The sequence below is a fragment of the Geospiza fortis genome, unplaced genomic scaffold (assembly GCF_000277835.1).
Source record: "Geospiza fortis unplaced genomic scaffold, GeoFor_1.0 scaffold333, whole genome shotgun sequence".
NCBI classification, from domain to species: Eukaryota; Metazoa; Chordata; class Aves; order Passeriformes; family Thraupidae; genus Geospiza; species Geospiza fortis.
The window spans coordinates 4,163,448-4,170,590 of NW_005054347.1; positions in this window are offsets into that span (position 1 = coordinate 4,163,448).

A 7,143-nucleotide genomic window follows, 5' to 3' on the forward strand; every position below is an offset into this window, starting at 1 on the left:
CGCCTGCGCGCGGCACCGCCCCCTCCGCGCCCCCTCACGGCGGCTCCTCTGAGGGGACGGAGCGGGGACCAGCAATGGGGCAAATCAATGGGACTATATCAATGGGGTACAGCGGGGAACGGGCCCCGCTCCCCGGGCTGGGCTGGCTGCTTGCCGTCTTCTCCTTCCCCCATGAGCGATATCACAGCTTCACTTCGGCTGGAGAACCGAAGATCGCCGAGTCCGGTCGATGAGCGAGCACGGCTGTGTCAAGGGAGTGCCGCGTCCCGTCTTTCCTTGAACGCTTCACCATCTTTCCTTAAACACCTTCAGACAGGACAGACTAAGAACGGAAAGGAAGAGTAAAGTGACAACAGCCAAGAGCTTGAATAAAGTTAGGGAGGCACAGCGTGGAAAGTCTGCTGTTGGACAGAGTCCGAAGGACTCCGAGAAGGTGGTGCTGAAAACCTCCTCAGCAGCAGCGCTGTGTCCCACCTTCACTTGCTCCCATCCCCTTTGGGATAATCAAAGTCCTTCTGCATTTTTTCTACTCTTCCTTGAATAATTTAGATGCAGCCTATTTTTCTCCAGCTAATTCCTTACCTCTCCACAACTGATCTCTTTTTATATTAGCAGTGAAACATATGTTCCCTTTGTGTCCAATACAGCTACAGAAGAGAGGCGGCAGTGTAAGAGCAGTGGAGGAAAGACAAACATGCCACTCACATACTTTAAAAAATATTTTTTTAACAACTACGATTGAATTAGGCTTTTAATCTGTCAGTTTTATCCCCTTTTTAGGTTGTTATTATTGCCAGAAAATAGATTTTATTGGAAAAACAATCAGGTTTTCTTCTCAGTAGAGACACAAGGCACCTGCTTTGTATAATAGCTCCAAGAGAAAAAATAATAGCAGAAACCTTACATCGGAGTTTACAGATGAGTCCAGTCTTTCAGTCCTACAAAGAAAAGTTCTGATTTACTTCACAGGAAGTAAAAAACACAAAAAGTAAAAGTTTAAAAGGCTCAGGAAGAGAGAGCTGTCAGTGCTATTTCCCACTGTAAGGCAGATCCAAGGCAAGTTCAGCCATGTGTTATCTCCTCTTGCTGCCTTCCCTGCCAAGGGGCCAGGAAGATGCAGCACAGTTTGAGAGAGCTGCCAGCTCCTCCCCTGGGTTCAAAGGACACAGCTCAGAAGCAGAGCAGTGCCTGAGACAGCCACAGCCCACAGGTCCCAGGATGGGATGGGGTCAGTGGCATCAGTGGTTCCTCTGTGGGATCCTCTCCCAGGATGAAAGCATGCTTTGTTCTTGCCACCAAGCTGGCAGTATAAACAGCAGAAGCATTGAAGCCTGTTTTCTGAGGGATGCACTCATGCAAGTTGGTGCAGTATCTGATGTCTAAGAATGTGCCAGCCCAGGAATATTTGTGCGCAGCAAAGCCAGCCCCAGCAGCTGTTCCCACAGGAATCTCTGGTTGCCCATCCAGGCTGAGGATGCTCCTGTTTCCCTCTCTCCCCTCAGGGAAGGGCTTAGTAGTTTTTGCTCTCCACTAGCTGCCCACCTATTTCCACAAGACCTCAAAACCTTTTATCCTTGAACAGGTCAGGATCAAGTCTGTGCAACTTCTCATGTTAATCTCCACTTGAACAGAAGTAAAGGGTAGACTGTGGTAAGACTGTGGAAATAGCTCAAATCCAAGCAACCACATTCAGACTCTCAACATCTAGAACTGTATCAATTCAGAGGAAGTAATGCCAAACTTTTGTAGAGTATTTTCAAATTTAATTAATTGTGGTTTTAATTCCCATTCATTGCTTCTCGTTCCACCTTTTTCTGCTGGGTTAAAGGGCTCTTACACAAAACAGCATCTTCTTACTGTGGGAGCAGATGTCTCTTCTCAAAGCAAGGTGTATATACTTGAGTTTTTGTTTTTCTGTCCCTTTTGTTCTTTGAAAGATAACCCAGCTGCACAACACACTTAACCGGAGGGCAAATCTTGTTTCAATCTAGTCTGTTATAAAGCAGGAGGGGAAAATAAAATAAAAAATAAAAAGTGTTTTGGTTTTCATTTTGTTGTTTTTAATAGAATAGGCATGGCATTTCTGGGAAATGTTTATGCTAATATTTTAAGGGTAAGTCCCATGTAAAGTGAAGAAGAAAGCTCCTCCTCAAATGGTATAATTAATTTATTAACGACAATAAGTCGTTCTTCCACGTGACTTTTCCTTTTATTTTTTAATAGCTTTTCAAGTGCATAGCTGCTTTTTACCCATGCAGCATATGCAGCAGAGAAGAGAAGGAGCCATCTGTGTTGGCTGTTAGGCAAAATAAAAAGTAATTACCAAAGCTACTTTTGATTTAGTAATTTTACAAATGGATCACAGTACTCTGGCCTATGTTTTACTGCTGAAATTATTTCAAGCCTTGACTAGAATTATTCTGCTCTTATCTGCCCACAGCCAAGCACCTGAATCTATATTTAAGCACCTGCAATCTATTCTGATTTTCAGGACACACAGCATGTACTGTTCTCTCTGCTGTTCAAGGAATCTGTACAGGCTCAGTTTCCCTGAAAATTTAGGCAGTTAAACTGAGAGAGAGGGTTATGCAATCACACTTGCCAGGATCAAGCTTCTGGGTCATTCCTTTGTTGTGAATGTCCCTTCTTTACCTCCACCCCCTAAAAAACACCAGGAAAATAGAGAGAAAGCACTGTTCCTCGCAGGAAGCCTTATGATTCACATGTAGTGGATCAATAGTGTGGGATATCTCTACCCCTAGAGACCAGGTTTCAGTGTTCCATCTGGCAAAGTTCTTCACATCAGGGGACAAGGAAAAATTCTCAAAATGGGCACTAAAAATTTCCATGTGGATGTGCATGCCAGCTGAAATCCGCTTTTCCTGTAGCCAAATACATGAGGAGTACTCACAGCTTCACACACTGCCACCCCTCTGCCCTCTGGGACAGAGACCCTGAACTGGCTGTTTAATGGAGAGTAACATGGGACCTGGACAACATGTGTGTCACCCTGTTCTTCTAAGTTCTTCTAAGCCTTCTAATGTTTACATTTTTGTAATGGAGTTTCTCACACACTTTTCATGTAAATAATAATTGTTTTGCATTCCTTTCTGGAGGAAGAGAAAATTAATAGACTGTTAGTTTGACCAGTGTGGCTGGAGAAGTAGCAATTTCATCCTCCAATCCATAGTCACTTTTGAAAGTCTATAAATATTGGAGTTCAGAAATAAACTACCCTCTTTTTAGCTTAGACATTTCAGCATATGCATGTCATTCATTTTGTGTCTTATTGTGACACATGTGGCCTTCTGGAGAGCAACAACTCAAACCTTTTGGACACAAGCAGCAAAATGCTTGTGCCCACTGTACAAGCTGGTCATGAGAAGCTGTTACTGTGCAGCCTGAACTGCCCCATCTACCCACAGCAGCTTCTCAGCAGCAGCAGGGACTTCCACCAGTCCAGACTGCATTCCGTCCTCAAGAGTTCCTCACTGGACAAAAGGGTTGAGATCTGGTGATGTTCCACATGGTGTTTTGATGATATATTCCTATTAGAATGAGCAGGGCTAAGCTGTCTCATGTCCTCGGTCTCCCTGGGATATTACCCAGATGAGTAACAACCTCTTTGGCCAATTATTTTGGATGCTGCAGTTTTATCCCGTGACACTGTACATGCCACACCTCTCTGAGCTGTCCTGAGGTTTAGGCAGTATTTGTACATAGATAGAAGTCTTGGGGCCAGGGATGACCAACAGTCCAGAAAGTCCATTTGATAAGGGAGGGTTGATAACTTCATCCTGCCCAGGTGGGTTCCTCAGATGGGAGAGATGCTGCTGTACAAGTGATCAGCACCGAAGAGGGAAGCCTTCAGAGTTGTCTTTTTTGTGCTTCTGCAGGAGAAGGAGCTTCTTTAATCCTCCTATTGCTATGGGCTTGTTACAAGATAGTGTAATATAAAAGTGTCTGTGAGTTTTAATGAATTTGTAAGTCATAGCACAAAAAGGGTGTCTTGGGGAGAAGATTGTTGTCACTGCTGGAAACAGAAGTGGGAAGATGATTTTCCCTCTGAGTGGTGACATTTTCAAATGCAGAATCCCAGTTTTGTCTCATGTTCCTCATCTATTTATGTATTTATTTCTGCATCAGAGAGCCGTAATACCCAGCAGATTGCTGCTGGAGGATTACCCAAATAGCAGTGAAGCTTCTCCTTCTAGCACAGGCTGCAGAGTCGTAAAAGTTGAAGAATCCTGAAAATATGGATCCTCTCTCCTCATGATTATTGTTCCTGGCAGCAGATTGTTAAATGCATGCCACCACTTGCTAAATATGAGGTAACCTGTGACCAGCAGACAGCACTTGGACCCAGCTGTTCTGTAAGAAAAGCCCTACAATCCAGGATTCCTACAAAGTCCCAAAATTTCTTCGGGTTTTCTGTAAAACACATGATCTGGGAGAACAAGTGCCAAATCCATTTAAAAGCAGCAGTTGTGGAGCTGCTGTACTCGCTCAGTATCCAGTGGGTATTGCCTGAACAGTGCTATCCCAGTGATCCAGCTGCTGCCAAGGAAGCTGTGGCTGGCCCCACTGGTGAGCCAGCTTGGATGGGTGTAAGGTTGGGTGTGCTCAGACGTTGGGAGAGACCGGAGATGATGGGGCAGCCAAAGTGTGGCCAGCACTGAGTGAGTACACAGGCAGTGAGTCCTGCCCTGGGGGTGTCAGTAGCAGATGACATCACCTGGAATCCCCAATGGATAAACAGAAGGTGTCTCATTGGAGATGAATGGATTGTGCTCCACTGAAACCTTCAAGAAATTTGCAGACAGTCCACGCTTTTGTTTTCCTCACAGCCACCTCTACAGCAAGAAATTCTCTTGTGTGAAAGACCTCATGGTGCTCTGTTCTCCGTGCAGACATGACATTTCAGGGTCTCTTCACAACAGGAACTTAAACGCTGCACTCTTGCTTCAGGGTTTTCCTGACATTTATGAGTCGTTTGTCCTTCCCTGACCTGCATGAGGGAACCTGGCCAACCAGGCTGTGTTAGCAAAGCCATCACTCCCCAGAAAGTAAAAGTAGCACACATTCAAGAAAAGCACTCTTGTAGCTAGTTGTGAAAGTCTTTTGAGTCATGTTATCTCAGTTCCAAAAGAGTGAGCAAGGAATTAGCAGTGTAGTAAGTGGAATAAACCTTACCTAGTGTTATTAACTCATCTCATCCCTTTCTGATCCTGAGTGGATTCATGGCCATCTTCCAGCATGGACACACTTTGAACCCTTGGAAACAACAGATTCTAATTGTCTCTTTTTTTGCTCTTCCCCAGACTTCTCCTACATTTCACAAACTTTTACCAGGAGAGGAATATCTCAGCCCAGATCATATCATGCTATTTTGAGCATCTATCCAGGACTGTCCAGCCTTAGCGTGGATGGGTTTAAACTCAGGAGCTACCACTCAGACCAGCAAACCCTCCACCACCCCACCATGTCCTGCCAGGTGAGGTCAGCCTTGATCCCTGCCTATGCCTGGCCAAAGGCAGTTTGCTTCACTGGCTGAGCCCAAGCCCTCTCCATGCCACATCCCTGTGGCAACTGGGACAGCAGCCATTATGTTCCACAAAGCCCTTTTTCTCCCATCCAAAGCTATTCCTAAATTCCTCAATGTCTGCAGATATTGTCTAGCACAGTCTGTCCCATGCCAGCCTCTACCTGACCCGGTGACCAGCACCACAGACTTTTGATCCTTTTGATCAGTTCCAAAGGAAATGTTGGCTGCAGAGACGAAAACCAAAGTCCTGGCAGTAGCACATCTGCCCTTCATCAGAGGAATCCAGGAATTCTGCACAGGGACGGATGAGTCCAAGCACCTGGCAGGCAGCTGAGCAGATGAGTCATTTGAGGAGCTGGGGCTGACAAGTGGTATGTGCATATTTAATGTATCCCAGGATTCCTGTCTGCTTTCAAATTGCTCAGGGATGTTTGTTGAGGCTCTGGGGATGTTGGAGCTTCACAGGCACACTTGAGACTCATGAAAGGAGCAGTTTGACTCTGATACTTAGCACTTTCTGCTTCATAAATATCTCAGACCTTAAAGTCTCCAGGCTGGGAGGCATTCAGACGGATGAGGACCTGGGGAATAGTTCGGTGTTTTGAGGAGAAACAAAAAGATCTTTCTGGTAGTGAATGATCTCCCTGTCTCCTTTCTAAACTGCTTCCAGAGTTATTGAGGACAGTTGTCACAGCATAATCGTGAGCTTTATTTCCTTGGGTAAACCAGATTAAAAAGGGAGAGAAATGGAAAAAAAAAACCACAACTAGACCTTTGAAATTCTTTGTAAATTAGTGCTTGAGATGAGGCTGTGAGTTGATCTTTCAAAAATAGTGTTTTCTGTTCCCCAGGAATCTATAGGAGCTCTATGGTGTGGAGGAGATAAACAGGTCCCAAAGCAGCGAGGTTGAACTCCTCAGGCATGGGTTTGAAGCATACTTCCCTTTTGCAATTCATAGTGAATAAATTACTTGGTGGAACTCATTGCCTCAGGACTATGAAGAGAGAAATAAAAGCAGGCTTCTGTGCTTCATTTATTTATGGAAATTATTTACACCAAGTCTTGTCTAACCAAGGAAGGTTAACACTTTCTCTCTGGGTACCTGTTTGCTGACTGCACCATTCCCTTGGGTTTTGTTTTCCACTGTCTACTTTGAACCTCCCAAGCTGCAAATTGTTGCTCTTGGTCTCTGTCTCACAATATTCCACTGCTGAGAAGAGCTGGACTTTGTCATCCTTGTACCTCAGCTGGAAGTAGCTGTAGGCTGCTATCAGTTCATGCCTTAGACCTAGCTGTTGAAACAGTTTCTCCATAATTCCCAACCTTCCCAGCTCCCAGAGGGTGCTGTGCATTGAGTCCAGCCAGGCTTCACTCCTCAGGAAAGCAGAAGCTTCATGACAGAGCTCTTGTCGACTTGTGCCACACAGTTTGTGCCTGCAGTTCTGATTTATGTGAAGAGGCAGGAACATGGATTCCAGGACCTACATAGCTTTGAAAAGAATAGTGAGTGAAGTTCACCACCATGGATGGCTGGGAAAATGCCTTCAGGGGAATTCTGGTGCAAAACCTGCAGGGGGAGGATGCTGGCCAGCAGCAC